At 44.3% G+C, this 17,184-nt stretch overlaps 1 long non-coding RNA gene across 5 annotated transcripts in view; it reads left to right on the top strand.

The window, feature by feature from the left end:
- LOC111751390 (uncharacterized) overlaps window positions 1-17,184 on the top strand; it is a 44,049-nt gene that overhangs the window by 10,476 nt on the left and 16,389 nt on the right. For 3 of the 5 annotated variants that reach the window (XR_010319809.1, XR_010319810.1, XR_010319806.1), the window contains exon 1: window positions 3,125-16,972. The exons of the other annotated variants lie outside the window; for them this stretch is intronic. This is a non-coding gene — a long non-coding RNA (uncharacterized LOC111751390). Of the gene's footprint in view, window positions 1-3,124; window positions 16,973-17,184 lie in introns of those variants that run through there. 5 annotated transcript variants of the gene reach the window in all.

Raw genomic sequence — 17,184 nt, 5'->3', positions numbered from 1 at the left:
CACATGGTTCATCCATTTGCATAAGATCCTACCCCCTCACACACTTAGTGTGATACAGCAAGGGTAGTGACCACGGGGCCTCTTTTCTTGGCCTGTTGCTGTGCATAACTGCATTTGTCCATGCTCCTGTGCACTGGATAAGGACACCAAACCATCTTCCCTGCCCCCTCTACCCTAGTTCCTTTGCTTTACAGCAGGCAGTGCCCACTATGTTAAGATTCTTTTATTTCGATAGTCAAGGTACATGACTTTAATTGACCACAACCATGTCCCTTGGACGTCAGTGTGTATAATCGCACATGCTTCCTCCCATTTGAATAAGATCCAACCCCTTCACAGATTTTGTGGGATATAAGAAGGGTGCTGACGACTCAGGCGTCTTTTCTTGGTCTGTTATGGTGCATAACTGCATTTGTCCATGTTCCTGTGCACTGGATAAGGACACAGCCCAGTCCTCTCTGCCCCTTCACCTTCGTAGCGCTTTGTGTTTGAGCAGGGAGCTCCCACTACTTTAAGATCCTTTTATTTGGACAGTCTAGGTACTTTAATTGACCACAACCATGTCCCTTGGACATCAGTGTGCATAAATTGTACATGGTTTGTTCCATTTGAGTAAGATCCTACCCCTTCACACTCTGCGATACAACAAGGATGCTGATTACTAAGACAAGACCTCTTTTCTTGGCCTATTACTGTGCATGACTACATTTGCCCATGTGCCTGTGCACTGGATAAAAACACTGCTCCACCTCCCCTTGCTAACTCCCCAGCACCTTTTCCTTACAGCAGGGAGCACCCACTGGTTTAAGATCCTTTTATTTGGACAGTCAAGGTTCATGACATTAATTGAATACGATCATGTCCTTTGACATCAATGTATATAATTGCACATGGTTCATCCATTTGCATAAGATCCTACCCCCTCACACACTTAGTGTGATACAGCAAGGGTAGTGACCACGGGGCCTCTTTTCTTGGCCTGTTGCTGTGCATAACTGCATTTGTCCATGCTCCTGTGCACTGGATAAGGACACCAAACCATCTTCCCTGCCCCCTCTACCCTAGTTCCTTTGCTTTACAGCAGGCAGTGCCCACTATGTTAAGATTCTTTTATTTCGATAGTCAAGGTACATGACTTTAATTGACCACAACCATGTCCCTTGGACATCAGTGTGTATAATTGCACATGCTTCCTCCCATTTGAATAAGATCCAACCCCTTCACAGATTTTGTGGGATATAAGAAGGGTGCTGACGACTCAGGCGTCTTTTCTTGGTCTGTTATGGTGCATAACTGCATTTGTCCATGTTCCTGTGCACTGGATAAGGACACAGCCCAGTCCTCTCTGCCCCTTCACCTTCGTAGCGCTTTGTGTTTGAGCAGGGAGCTCCCACTACTTTAAGATCCTTTTATTTGGACAGTCTAGGTACTTTAATTGACCACAACCATGTCCCTTGGACATCAGTGTGCATAAATTGTACATGGTTTGTTCCATTTGAGTAAGATCCTACCCCTTCACACTCTGCGATACAACAAGGATGCTGATTACTAAGACAAGACCTCTTTTCTTGGCCTATTACTGTGCATGACTACATTTGCCCATGTGCCTGTGCACTGGATAAAAACACTGCTCCACCTCCCCTTGCTAACTCCCCAGCACCTTTTCCTTACAGCAGGGAGCACCCACTGGTTTAAGATCCTTTTATTTGGACAGTCAAGGTTCATGACATTAATTGAATACGATCATGTCCTTTGACATCAATGTATATAATTGCACATGGTTCATCCATTTGCATAAGATCCTACCCCCTCACACACTTAGTGTGATACAGCAAGGGTAGTGACCACGGGGCCTCTTTTCTTGGCCTGTTGCTGTGCATAACTGCATTTGTCCATGCTCCTGTGCACTGGATAAGGACACCAAACCATCTTCCCTGCCCCCTCTACCCTAGTTCCTTTGCTTTACAGCAGGCAGTGCCCACTATGTTAAGATTCTTTTATTTCGATAGTCAAGGTACATGACTTTAATTGACCACAACCATGTCCCTTGGACGTCAGTGTGTATAATCGCACATGCTTCCTCCCATTTGAATAAGATCCAACCCCTTCACAGATTTTGTGGGATATAAGAAGGGTGCTGACGACTCAGGCGTCTTTTCTTGGTCTGTTATGGTGCATAACTGCATTTGTCCATGTTCCTGTGCACTGGATAAGGACACAGCCCAGTCCTCTCTGCCCCTTCACCTTCGTAGCGCTTTGTGTTTGAGCAGGGAGCTCCCACTACTTTAAGATCCTTTTATTTGGACAGTCTAGGTACTTTAATTGACCACAACCATGTCCCTTGGACATCAGTGTGCATAAATTGTACATGGTTTGTTCCATTTGAGTAAGATCCTACCCCTTCACACTCTGCGATACAACAAGGATGCTGATTACTAAGACAAGACCTCTTTTCTTGGCCTATTACTGTGCATGACTACATTTGCCCATGTGCCTGTGCACTGGATAAAAACACTGCTCCACCTCCCCTTACTAACTCCCCAGCACCTTTTCCTTACAGCAGGGAGCACCCACTGGTTTAAGATCCTTTTATTTGGACAGTCAAGGTTCATGACATTAATTGAATACGATCATGTCCTTTGACATCAATGTATATAAGTGCACATGGTTCATCCATTTGCATAAGATCCTACCCCCTCACACACTTAGTGTGATATAGCAAGGGTAGTGACCACGGGGCCTCTTTTCTTGGCCTGTTGCTGTGCATAACTGCATTTGTCCATGATCCTGTGCACTGGATAAGGACACCAAACCATCTTCCCTGCCCCCTCTACCCTAGTTCCTTTGCTTTACAGCAGGCAGTGCCCACTATGTTAAGATTCTTTTATTTCGATAGTCAAGGTACATGACTTTAATTGACCACAACCATGTCCCTTGGACGTCAGTGTGTATAATTGCACATGCTTCCTCCCATTTGAATAAGATCCAACCCCTTCACAGATTTTGTGGGATATAAGAAGGGTGCTGACGACTCAGGCGTCTTTTCTTGGTCTGTTATGGTGCATAACTGAATTTGTCCATGTTCCTGTGCACTGGATAAGGACACAGCCCAGTCCTATCTGCCCCTTCACCTTCGTAGCGCTTTGTGTTTGAGCAGGGAGCTCCCACTACTTTAAGATCCTTTTATTTGGACAGTCTAGGTACTTTAATTGACCACAACCATGTCCCTTGGACATCAGTGTGCATAAATTGTACATGGTTTGTTCCATTTGAGTAAGATCCTACCCCTTCACACTCTGCGATACAACAAGGATGCTGATTACTAAGACAAGACCTCTTTTCTTGGCCTATTACTGTGCATGACTACATTTGCCCATGTGCCTGTGCACTGGATAAAAACACTGCTCCACCTCCCCTTGCTAACTCCCCAGCACCTTTTCCTTACAGCAGGGAGCACCCACTGGTTTAAGATCCTTTTATTTGGACAGTCAAGGTTCATGACATTAATTGAATACGATCATGTCCTTTGACATCAATGTATATAATTGCACATGGTTCATCCATTTGCATAAGATCCTACCCCCTCACACACTTAGTGTGATACAGCAAGGGTAGTGACCACGGGGCCTCTTTTCTTGGCCTGTTGCTGTGCATAACTGCATTTGTCCATGCTCCTGTGCACTGGATAAGGACACCAAACCATCTTCCCTGCCCCCTCTACCCTAGTTCCTTTGCTTTACAGCAGGCAGTGCCCACTATGTTAAGATTCTTTTATTTCGATAGTCAAGGTACATGACTTTAATTGACCACAACCATGTCCCTTGGACGTCAGTGTGTATAATCGCACATGCTTCCTCCCATTTGAATAAGATCCAACCCCTTCACAGATTTTGTGGGATATAAGAAGGGTGCTGACGACTCAGGCGTCTTTTCTTGGTCTGTTATGGTGCATAACTGCATTTGTCCATGTTCCTGTGCACTGGATAAGGACACAGCCCAGTCCTCTCTGCCCCTTCACCTTCGTAGCGCTTTGTGTTTGAGCAGGGAGCTCCCACTACTTTAAGATCCTTTTATTTGGACAGTCTAGGTACTTTAATTGACCACAACCATGTCCCTTGGACATCAGTGTGCATAAATTGTACATGGTTTGTTCCATTTGAGTAAGATCCTACCCCTTCACACTCTGCGATACAACAAGGATGCTGATTACTAAGACAAGACCTCTTTTCTTGGCCTATTACTGTGCATGACTACATTTGCCCATGTGCCTGTGCACTGGATAAAAACACTGCTCCACCTCCCCTTACTAACTCCCCAGCACCTTTTCCTTACAGCAGGGAGCACCCACTGGTTTAAGATCCTTTTATTTGGACAGTCAAGGTTCATGACATTAATTGAATACGATCATGTCCTTTGACATCAATGTATATAAGTGCACATGGTTCATCCATTTGCATAAGATCCTACCCCCTCACACACTTAGTGTGATATAGCAAGGGTAGTGACCACGGGGCCTCTTTTCTTGGCCTGTTGCTGTGCATAACTGCATTTGTCCATGCTCCTGTGCACTGGATAAGGACACCAAACCATCTTCCCTGCCCCCTCTACCCTAGTTCCTTTGCTTTACAGCAGGCAGTGCCCACTATGTTAAGATTCTTTTATTTCGATAGTCAAGGTACATGACTTTAATTGACCACAACCATGTCCCTTGGACATCAGTGTGTATAATTGCACATGCTTCCTCCCATTTGAATAAGATCCAACCCCTTCACAGATTTTGTGGGATATAAGAAGGGTGCTGACGACTCAGGCGTCTTTTCTTGGTCTGTTATGGTGCATAACTGCATTTGTCCATGTTCCTGTGCACTGGATAAGGACACAGCCCAGTCCTCTCTGCCCCTTCACCTTCGTAGCGCTTTGTGTTTGAGCAGGGAGCTCCCACTACTTTAAGATCCTTTTATTTGGACAGTCTAGGTACTTTAATTGACCACAACCATGTCCCTTGGACATCAGTGTGCATAAATTGTACATGGTTTGTTCCATTTGAGTAAGATCCTACCCCTTCACACTCTGCGATACAACAAGGATGCTGATTACTAAGACAAGACCTCTTTTCTTGGCCTATTACTGTGCATGACTACATTTGCCCATGTGCCTGTGCACTGGATAAAAACACTGCTCCACCTCCCCTTGCTAACTCCCCAGCACCTTTTCCTTACAGCAGGGAGCACCCACTGGTTTAAGATCCTTTTATTTGGACAGTCAAGGTTCATGACATTAATTGAATACGATCATGTCCTTTGACATCAATGTATATAATTGCACATGGTTCATCCATTTGCATAAGATCCTACCCCCTCACACACTTAGTGTGATACAGCAAGGGTAGTGACCACGGGGCCTCTTTTCTTGGCCTGTTGCTGTGCATAACTGCATTTGTCCATGCTCCTGTGCACTGGATAAGGACACCAAACCATCTTCCCTGCCCCCTCTACCCTAGTTCCTTTGCTTTACAGCAGGCAGTGCCCACTATGTTAAGATTCTTTTATTTCGATAGTCAAGGTACATGACTTTAATTGACCACAACCATGTCCCTTGGACGTCAGTGTGTATAATCGCACATGCTTCCTCCCATTTGAATAAGATCCAACCCCTTCACAGATTTTGTGGGATATAAGAAGGGTGCTGACGACTCAGGCGTCTTTTCTTGGTCTGTTATGGTGCATAACTGCATTTGTCCATGTTCCTGTGCACTGGATAAGGACACAGCCCAGTCCTCTCTGCCCCTTCACCTTCGTAGCGCTTTGTGTTTGAGCAGGGAGCTCCCACTACTTTAAGATCCTTTTATTTGGACAGTCTAGGTACTTTAATTGACCACAACCATGTCCCTTGGACATCAGTGTGCATAAATTGTACATGGTTTGTTCCATTTGAGTAAGATCCTACCCCTTCACACTCTGCGATACAACAAGGATGCTGATTACTAAGACAAGACCTCTTTTCTTGGCCTATTACTGTGCATGACTACATTTGCCCATGTGCCTGTGCACTGGATAAAAACACTGCTCCACCTCCCCTTACTAACTCCCCAGCACCTTTTCCTTACAGCAGGGAGCACCCACTGGTTTAAGATCCTTTTATTTGGACAGTCAAGGTTCATGACATTAATTGAATACGATCATGTCCTTTGACATCAATGTATATAAGTGCACATGGTTCATCCATTTGCATAAGATCCTACCCCCTCACACACTTAGTGTGATATAGCAAGGGTAGTGACCACGGGGCCTCTTTTCTTGGCCTGTTGCTGTGCATAACTGCATTTGTCCATGCTCCTGTGCACTGGATAAGGACACCAAACCATCTTCCCTGCCCCCTCTACCCTAGTTCCTTTGCTTTACAGCAGGCAGTGCCCACTATGTTAAGATTCTTTTATTTCGATAGTCAAGGTACATGACTTTAATTGACCACAACCATGTCCCTTGGACATCAGTGTGTATAATTGCACATGCTTCCTCCCATTTGAATAAGATCCAACCCCTTCACAGATTTTGTGGGATATAAGAAGGGTGCTGACGACTCAGGCGTCTTTTCTTGGTCTGTTATGGTGCATAACTGCATTTGTCCATGTTCCTGTGCACTGGATAAGGACACAGCCCAGTCCTCTCTGCCCCTTCACCTTCGTAGCGCTTTGTGTTTGAGCAGGGAGCTCCCACTACTTTAAGATCCTTTTATTTGGACAGTCTAGGTACTTTAATTGACCACAACCATGTCCCTTGGACATCAGTGTGCATAAATTGTACATGGTTTGTTCCATTTGAGTAAGATCCTACCCCTTCACACTCTGCGATACAACAAGGATGCTGATTACTAAGACAAGACCTCTTTTCTTGGCCTATTACTGTGCATGACTACATTTGCCCATGTGCCTGTGCACTGGATAAAAACACTGCTCCACCTCCCCTTGCTAACTCCCCAGCACCTTTTCCTTACAGCAGGGAGCACCCACTGGTTTAAGATCCTTTTATTTGGACAGTCAAGGTTCATGACATTAATTGAATACGATCATGTCCTTTGACATCAATGTATATAATTGCACATGGTTCATCCATTTGCATAAGATCCTACCCCCTCACACACTTAGTGTGATACAGCAAGGGTAGTGACCACGGGGCCTCTTTTCTTGGCCTGTTGCTGTGCATAACTGCATTTGTCCATGCTCCTGTGCACTGGATAAGGACACCAAACCATCTTCCCTGCCCCCTCTACCCTAGTTCCTTTGCTTTACAGCAGGCAGTGCCCACTATGTTAAGATTCTTTTATTTCGATAGTCAAGGTACATGACTTTAATTGACCACAACCATGTCCCTTGGACGTCAGTGTGTATAATCGCACATGCTTCCTCCCATTTGAATAAGATCCAACCCCTTCACACATTTTGTGGGATATAAGAAGGGTGCTGACGACTCAGGCGTCTTTTCTTGGTCTGTTATGGTGCATAACTGCATTTGTCCATGTTCCTGTGCACTGGATAAGGACACAGCCCAGTCCTCTCTGCCCTTCACCTTCGTAGCGCTTTGTGTTTGAGCAGGGAGCTCCCACTACTTTAAGATCCTTTTATTTGGACAGTCTAGGTACTTTAATTGACCACAACCATGTCCCTTGGACATCAGTGTGCATAAATTGTACATGGTTTGTTCCATTTGAGTAAGATCCTACCCCTTCACACTCTGCGATACAACAAGGATGCTGATTACTAAGACAAGACCTCTTTTCTTGGCCTATTACTGTGCATGACTACATTTGCCCATGTGCCTGTGCACTGGATAAAAACACTGCTCCACCTCCCCTTGCTAACTCCCCAGCACCTTTTCCTTACAGCAGGGAGCACCCACTGGTTTAAGATCCTTTTATTTGGACAGTCAAGGTTCATGACATTAATTGAATACGATCATGTCCTTTGACATCAATGTATATAATTGCACATGGTTCATCCATTTGCATAAGATCCTACCCCCTCACACACTTAGTGTGATACAGCAAGGGTAGTGACCACGGGGCCTCTTTTCTTGGCCTGTTGCTGTGCATAACTGCATTTGTCCATGCTCCTGTGCACTGGATAAGGACACCAAACCATCTTCCCTGCCCCCTCTACCCTAGTTCCTTTGCTTTACAGCAGGCAGTGCCCACTATGTTAAGATTCTTTTATTTCGATAGTCAAGGTACATGACTTTAATTGACCACAACCATGTCCCTTGGACGTCAGTGTGTATAATTGCACATGCTTCCTCCCATTTGAATAAGATCCAACCCCTTCACAGATTTTGTGGGATATAAGAAGGGTGCTGACGACTCAGGCGTCTTTTCTTGGTCTGTTATGGTGCATAACTGCATTTGTCCATGTTCCTGTGCACTGGATAAGGACACAGCCCAGTCCTCTCTGCCCCTTCACCTTCGTAGCGCTTTGTGTTTGAGCAGGGAGCTCCCACTACTTTAAGATCCTTTTATTTGGACAGTCTAGGTACTTTAATTGACCACAACCATGTCCCTTGGACATCAGTGTGCATAAATTGTACATGGTTTGTTCCATTTGAGTAAGATCCTACCCCTTCACACTCTGCGATACAACAAGGATGCTGATTACTAAGACAAGACCTCTTTTCTTGGCCTATTACTGTGCATGACTACATTTGCCCATGTGCCTGTGCACTGGATAAAAACACTGCTCCACCTCCCCTTGCTAACTCCCCAGCACCTTTTCCTTAACAGCAGGGAGCACCCACTGATTTAAGATCCTTTTATTTGGACAGTCAAGGTTCATGACATTAATTGAATACGATCATGTCCTTTGACATCAATGTATATAATTGCACATGGTTCATCCATTTGCATAAGATCCTACCCCCTCACACACTTAGTGTGATACAGCAAGGGTAGTGACCACGGGGCCTCTTTTCTTGGCCTGTTGCTGTGCATAACTGCATTTGTCCATGCTCCTGTGCACTGGATAAGGACACCAAACCATCTTCCCTGCCCCCTCTACCCTAGTTCCTTTGCTTTACAGCAGGCAGTGCCCACTATGTTAAGATTCTTTTATTTCGATAGTCAAGGTACATGACTTTAATTGACCACAACCATGTCCCTTGGACATCAGTGTGTATAATTGCACATGCTTCCTCCCATTTGAATAAGATCCAACCCCTTCACAGATTTTGTGGGATATAAGAAGGGTGCTGACGACTCAGGCATCTTTTCTTGGTCTGTTATGGTGCATAACTGCATTTGTCCATGTTCCTGTGCACTGGATAAGGACACAGCCCAGTCCTCTCTGCCCCTTCACCTTCGTAGCGCTTTGTGTTTGAGCAGGGAGCTCCCACTACTTTAAGATCCTTTTATTTGGACAGTTTAGGTACTTTAATTGACCACAACCATGTCCCTTGGACATCAGTGTGCATAAATTGTACATGGTTTGTTCCATTTGAGTAAGATCCTACCCCTTCACACTCTGCGATACAACAAGGATGCTGATTACTAAGACAAGACCTCTTTTCTTGGCCTATTACTGTGCATGACTACATTTGCCCATGTGCCTGTGCACTGGATAAAAACACTGCTCCACCTCCCCTTGCTAACTCCCCAGCACCTTTTCCTTACAGCAGGGAGCACCCACTGGTTTAAGATCCTTTTATTTGGACAGTCAAGGTTCATGACATTAATTGAATACGATCATGTCCTTTGACATCAATGTATATAATTGCACATGGTTCATCCATTTGCATAAGATCCTACCCCCTCACACACTTAGTGTGATATAGCAAGGGTAGTGACCACGGGGCCTCTTTTCTTGGCCTGTTGCTGTGCATAACTGCATTTGTCCATGCTCCTGTGCACTGGATAAGGACACCAAACCATCTTCCCTGCCCCCTCTACCCTAGTTCCTTTGCTTTACAGCAGGCAGTGCCCACTATGTTAAGATTCTTTTATTTCGATAGTCAAGGTACATGACTTTAATTGACCACAACCATGTCCCTTGGACATCAGTGTGTATAATTGCACATGCTTCCTCCCATTTGAATAAGATCCAACCCCTTCACAGATTTTGTGGGATATAAGAAGGGTGCTGACGACTCAGGCGTCTTTTCTTGGTCTGTTATGGTGCATAACTGCATTTGTCCATGTTCCTGTGCACTGGATAAGGACACAGCCCAGTCCTCTCTGCCCCTTCACCTTCGTAGCGCTTTGTGTTTGAGCAGGGAGCTCCCACTACTTTAAGATCCTTTTATTTGGACAGTCTAGGTACTTTAATTGACCACAACCATGTCCCTTGGACATCAGTGTGCATAAATTGTACATGGTTTGTTCCATTTGAGTAAGATCCTACCCCTTCACACTCTGCGATACAACAAGGATGCTGATTACTAAGACAAGACCTCTTTTCTTGGCCTATTACTGTGCATGACTACATTTGCCCATGTGCCTGTGCACTGGATAAAAACACTGCTCCACCTCCCCTTGCTAACTCCCCAGCACCTTTTCCTTACAGCAGGGAGCACCCACTGGTTTAAGATCCTTTTATTTGGACAGTCAAGGTTCATGACATTAATTGAATACGATCATGTCCTTTGACATCAATGTATATAATTGCACATGGTTCATCCATTTGCATAAGATCCTACCCCCTCACACACTTAGTGTGATACAGCAAGGGTAGTGACCACGGGGCCTCTTTTCTTGGCCTGTTGCTGTGCATAACTGCATTTGTCCATGCTCCTGTGCACTGGATAAGGACACCAAACCATCTTCCCTGCCCCCTCTACCCTAGTTCCTTTGCTTTACAGCAGGCAGTGCCCACTATGTTAAGATTCTTTTATTTCGATAGTCAAGGTACATGACTTTAATTGACCACAACCATGTCCCTTGGACGTCAGTGTGTATAATCGCACATGCTTCCTCCCATTTGAATAAGATCCAACCCCTTCACAGATTTTGTGGGATATAAGAAGGGTGCTGACGACTCAGGCGTCTTTTCTTGGTCTGTTATGGTGCATAACTGCATTTGTCCATGTTCCTGTGCACTGGATAAGGACACAGCCCAGTCCTCTCTGCCCCTTCACCTTCGTAGCGCTTTGTGTTTGAGCAGGGAGCTCCCACTACTTTAAGATCCTTTTATTTGGACAGTCTAGGTACTTTAATTGACCACAACCATGTCCCTTGGACATCAGTGTGCATAAATTGTACATGGTTTGTTCCATTTGAGTAAGATCCTACCCCTTCACACTCTGCGATACAACAAGGATGCTGATTACTAAGACAAGACCTCTTTTCTTGGCCTATTACTGTGCATGACTACATTTGCCCATGTGCCTGTGCACTGGATAAAAACACTGCTCCACCTCCCCTTGCTAACTCCCCAGCACCTTTTCCTTACAGCAGGGAGCACCCACTGGTTTAAGATCCTTTTATTTGGACAGTCAAGGTTCATGACATTAATTGAATACGATCATGTCCTTTGACATCAATGTATATAATTGCACATGGTTCATCCATTTGCATAAGATCCTACCCCCTCACACACTTAGTGTGATACAGCAAGGGTAGTGACCACGGGGCCTCTTTTCTTGGCCTGTTGCTGTGCATAACTGCATTTGTCCATGCTCCTGTGCACTGGATAAGGACACCAAACCATCTTCCCTGCCCCCTCTACCCTAGTTCCTTTGCTTTACAGCAGGCAGTGCCCACTATGTTAAGATTCTTTTATTTCGATAGTCAAGGTACATGACTTTAATTGACCACAACCATGTCCCTTGGACATCAGTGTGTATAATTGCACATGCTTCCTCCCATTTGAATAAGATCCAACCCCTTCACAGATTTTGTGGGATATAAGAAGGGTGCTGACGACTCAGGCATCTTTTCTTGGTCTGTTATGGTGCATAACTGCATTTGTCCATGTTCCTGTGCACTGGATAAGGACACAGCCCAGTCCTCTCTGCCCCTTCACCTTCGTAGCGCTTTGTGTTTGAGCAGGGAGCTCCCACTACTTTAAGATCCTTTTATTTGGACAGTCTAGGTACTTTAATTGACCACAACCATGTCCCTTGGACATCAGTGTGCATAAATTGTACATGGTTTGTTCCATTTGAGTAAGATCCTACCCCTTCACACTCTGCGATACAACAAGGATGCTGATTACTAAGACAAGACCTCTTTTCTTGGCCTATTACTGTGCATGACTACATTTGCCCATGTGCCTGTGCACTGGATAAAAACACTGCTCCACCTCCCCTTGCTAACTCCCCAGCACCTTTTCCTTACAGCAGGGAGCACCCACTGGTTTAAGATCCTTTTATTTGGACAGTCAAGGTTCATGACATTAATTGAATACGATCATGTCCTTTGACATCAATGTATATAATTGCACATGGTTCATCCATTTGCATAAGATCCTACCCCCTCACACACTTAGTGTGATACAGCAAGGGTAGTGACCACGGGGCCTCTTTTCTTGGCCTGTTGCTGTGCATAACTGCATTTGTCCATGCTCCTGTGCACTGGATAAGGACACCAAACCATCTTCCCTGCCCCCTCTACCCTAGTTCCTTTGCTTTACAGCAGGCAGTGCCCACTATGTTAAGATTCTTTTATTTCGATAGTCAAGGTACATGACTTTAATTGACCACAACCATGTCCCTTGGACGTCAGTGTGTATAATCGCACATGCTTCCTCCCATTTGAATAAGATCCAACCCCTTCACAGATTTTGTGGGATATAAGAAGGGTGCTGACGACTCAGGCGTCTTTTCTTGGTCTGTTATGGTGCATAACTGCATTTGTCCATGTTCCTGTGCACTGGATAAGGACACAGCCCAGTCCTCTCTGCCCCTTCACCTTCGTAGCGCTTTGTGTTTGAGCAGGGAGCTCCCACTACTTTAAGATCCTTTTATTTGGACAGTCTAGGTACTTTAATTGACCACAACCATGTCCCTTGGACATCAGTGTGCATAAATTGTACATGGTTTGTTCCATTTGAGTAAGATCCTACCCCTTCACACTCTGCGATACAACAAGGATGCTAATTACTAAGACAAGACCTCTTTTCTTGGCCTATTACTGTGCATGACTACATTTGCCCATGTGCCTGTGCACTGGATAAAAACACTGCTCCACCTCCCCTTGCTAACTCCCCAGCACCTTTTCCTTACAGCAGGGAGCACCCACTGGTTTAAGATCCTTTTATTTGGACAGTCAAGGTTCATGACATTAATTGAATACGATCATGTCCTTTGACATCAATGTATATAATTGCACATGGTTCATCCATTTGCATAAGATCCTACCCCCTCACACACTTAGTGTGATACAGCAAGGGTAGTGACCACGGGGCCTCTTTTCTTGGCCTGTTGCTGTGCATAACTGCATTTGTCCATGCTCCTGTGCACTGGATAAGGACACCAAACCATCTTCCCTGCCCCCTCTACCCTAGTTCCTTTGCTTTACAGCAGGCAGTGCCCACTATGTTAAGATTCTTTTATTTCGATAGTCAAGGTACATGACTTTAATTGACCACAACCATGTCCCTTGGACGTCAGTGTGTATAATTGCACATGCTTCCTCCCATTTGAATAAGATCCAACCCCTTCACAGATTTTGTGGGATATAAGAAGGGTGCTGACGACTCAGGCGTCTTTTCTTGGTCTGTTATGGTGCATAATTGCATTTGTCCATGTTCTGTGCACTGGATAAGGACACAGCCCAGTCCTCTCTGCCCCTTCACCTTCATAGCGCTTTGTGTTTGAGCAGGGAGCTCCCACTACTTTAAGATCCTTTTATTTGGACAGTCTAGGTACTTTAATTGACCACAACCATGTCCCTTGGACATCAGTGTGCATAAATTGTACATGGTTCCTCCCATTTCAATCAGATCTTACCCCTTCACAAACTTTGTGGGATATAACAAGGGTGCTGACCACTAAGGCCTCTTTTCTTGGCCTGTTGCTGTGCATAACTGCATTTGTCCGTGTTCCTGTGCCCTAGATAAGAACACAGGCCTGTCCTCCCTGCCCACTCTCCCCCAGTGCCTTTGCTTACAGCAGGGAGCGCTCACTACTTTAAAATCCTTTTATTTCGACAGTCAAGGTACGTGACTTTAATTGACCACAGCCACGTCCTTTAAGCATTAATATGTATAATTGCCTCTTTTTCATTCTATTTAAATAAGGTCTTACCCCCTCACACCCATTTTACAATATAGCAGGGGTGATGATGACTAAGATCTCTCTTGGCTAGTTAATGTGCATGATTGTATTTGTGACGGTTATTGTGCAGTAGACAAAGATGTCCCCATCAAACTCTCCTTGCCTTCCAGTAAGTGGTGTCCACTGCTGGAGACCCTTGCATTTGATATGTAATATGCATAATTCCAACTGTTTGGTCTTCATTATTAGCCTGAGGTCATTCCTTCTTACATTTCCTTTGCGTTATAACAGGGCTTACTGCTCAACAAAGGCCCTCCTTTTTGGACTGTTAGTGTATGTAGTTACTTTTGCCCCTGTTCTGTGCACTACTTGAGGGCCCTACCTGCTTCCTTAGCATTTTTAGCAGGTAGTTCCCACTATTCAAGATCCCTACATCTGAAAAGGTCACATACACAATTTTCTACAAGCATGTCTTACACCAGAAGCCCTGCACCCTCTTTGCTTTAGAGCAGGGAGTGCTGTTCACCTAATACCCCTTTGGACTTTAATGTGCATAATTGCAATTGTCCATCTATTTAGTTTGGCTAGGATTCTGTCCCCTCAACTCTTTTGCATTAAGATATGTTAGCCATACATGTTCCCTTCTCTTGGGAATATAAATATGAATAATTATATTTGTCTGTGGACTTGTGCAGCTAAAAAAAGACCCTATGCTCCTACCATTACCTTTGGATTGCTGCTGAAGGGTACTAGTTATTCAGGTCCTCAGCTCTTGCACAGTTAATATGCACCAATAACAACTGTGGCGAATACTGATCACTATAATCCTTGTACCCTCTTTGCATAGATGCCTTTGGAGTACTTAAGGCTCCTTTTCTTAGACTGCTAATGTGAATATTTGCAGTTATCCATGTCCCCTTTTGTTAAACTAAGATAGCGTCTCCTCACATCCCCTTTACATTACTGCAGAAGCTTCTGACCACCCAAAACCTTCTGGACTGTTAATGGGTACAGTGGCAATTATCAATATTTTTCTCTCCCCAGCCCTGTTATGCAAGCACCCCACCGCCAATTTCCAATGCCATAATAAAGTGTAAACATTGCAAAAGGCTATGATCTTATCCAACAAATCCATATAGGGACTCACACTCTCCTTTTGCCTTGCTCCAATGTATAAAGTTCCAAGTATTCATGGTCTCAACCTTTATAAAAGGTCTTTTCCCCCGCCCCTTGCCTGCCCTTGGACCTTTCTTATGAACTATTATTAATGCTCACAATTTCAGGTATCCATGTATCTAGCCAATAGATAATGTCGTGCTCTCCCCTTTCCCTGCCCTTTTTGCACTGTTGGGGAATGTTGACTGGCAAGGTCCTTTCTCTGGGACTTTTAAAAGTTTAACAATCCCGGAGGTCACTGGTTTACCAACTTTGTATTGCTGTAATGCATCAGTTGTACTTCCCTTGGTCCTTCCCATGCACCCTTCCACTTCCTTCTTTGAGTTGCTTTTGAGTAGTGCTGACTTCTCAAAGTCCCTTCTTTTGTATTATCAATGAGCACAATACCAATTGTCCCATTTTTCAGCCCATCGATACTAGATCCCCCTACCATTTTGGTTGTATGTGCAGTGTTGACTACCAAAAGCAGGACTGGATTAGGTGGCTGGGCCTTCACTTTTTTTTCTGCATTGTTAGTGATTCAAGTTACTGTCAATTCTGGGGCAGGAACCATTCTTGCCCAGCTGTTACTACTCTACAGTGCAAAATACCAAGGAGCTGGATTGCCATCCTTTATTTTGGGTTTTCAATATATAGTATCGCTGAAAAGAGTCTCCCAGGAAGGAGATTAGCCCTTTCCTTGCATTCTTCCTTCCAAAGGAGATTGTCTGACCAAGAATCTGTCCTCCCCTTTTTTTCTGTATATTGGTATTGTGCAGTGCCAATTGCCAGGATACAACTGGAAAAATTGGTGTTAATTTTTTACTTTTTAAGGAAGACATCAGGATTGCAAGAAGGAATTGATAACCTGGTCATTAATATTTCGAAGTCAAAAATTCCATTTATAGCACATACCGATAAACAGTGTCTCTTATTTTACTGAGGGTGGTGAGTCTGTGGACAGACCACTGTGACTCTTGCTATATTAGTATTATCAAAGGAGTTCTGGAGTGGAACTCTCTAAGACCAGTGTCCTTGTTTGGGCTGTACCACCATTCACTTTCAGAAAAACCATCTGAACTTTCTAATCCTTACATTTCTTCACCTGGAGCAGTAGCCCATACTTATTTCAAGGGGATTCCTGTAAAAGGTTTACATGAGAGAACATATGCTGAGGTGCTTTTGAAAACCATAGACCACCCTGTTTGATTATTAGGCACCTTCTTATAGTTCTGGAGATAATTTGAAGTAGCCTGAAGCACTACACCGAAGTGAAGCGCTATCTTAGGAATGATGGGACCTGTTTCCCTATTTTATAAGAAAAATAAGCCAAGATCTAATCATTCTTCTGGATATAAATGTCAACAGTGAGATAGCTTTGTAGTAAAAATGACTAGTGTCCCAACCTCTAGTGTACAGGGTGCTTTGTGGCAGAGGAGTATTTAGTATGGAACTGCTGAAGCAAATAACTAGTCATCACAACAGCGATTACCCTGTAATCACTGAAAAAGGATACTGTTCTTATGAGAAGGATGTCAAAAGATCGGCTCAGCTCAGGGTGCAGTTTGCACTACTAGCTCCTTGGACAGCTGTAAGAAGAGTCTCTGGCTCTTTAGAATACTGTAAGTACCACTTTGCAGATATTAAGTAATCTTTTTCCCTGTTCTATTTTCTATCTTTTAGATGCCGCCCATAGAAAACTCAGTAGGTCCAGAAAGTCTCTTAGTTTCTTTCCTTGTTCCCACTTCATCTACAATATATATGTCTGCCTATCTATGCATCCATATATATCACCATGTAAATTAACCAGCAGAATTTACCCAGCCCTATGCTA

This window comes from Loxodonta africana, chromosome X (assembly GCF_030014295.1).
Source record: "Loxodonta africana isolate mLoxAfr1 chromosome X, mLoxAfr1.hap2, whole genome shotgun sequence".
Taxonomy (NCBI): domain Eukaryota; kingdom Metazoa; phylum Chordata; class Mammalia; order Proboscidea; family Elephantidae; genus Loxodonta; species Loxodonta africana.
This window is presented reverse-complemented; position numbering and strand designations above follow the sequence as displayed.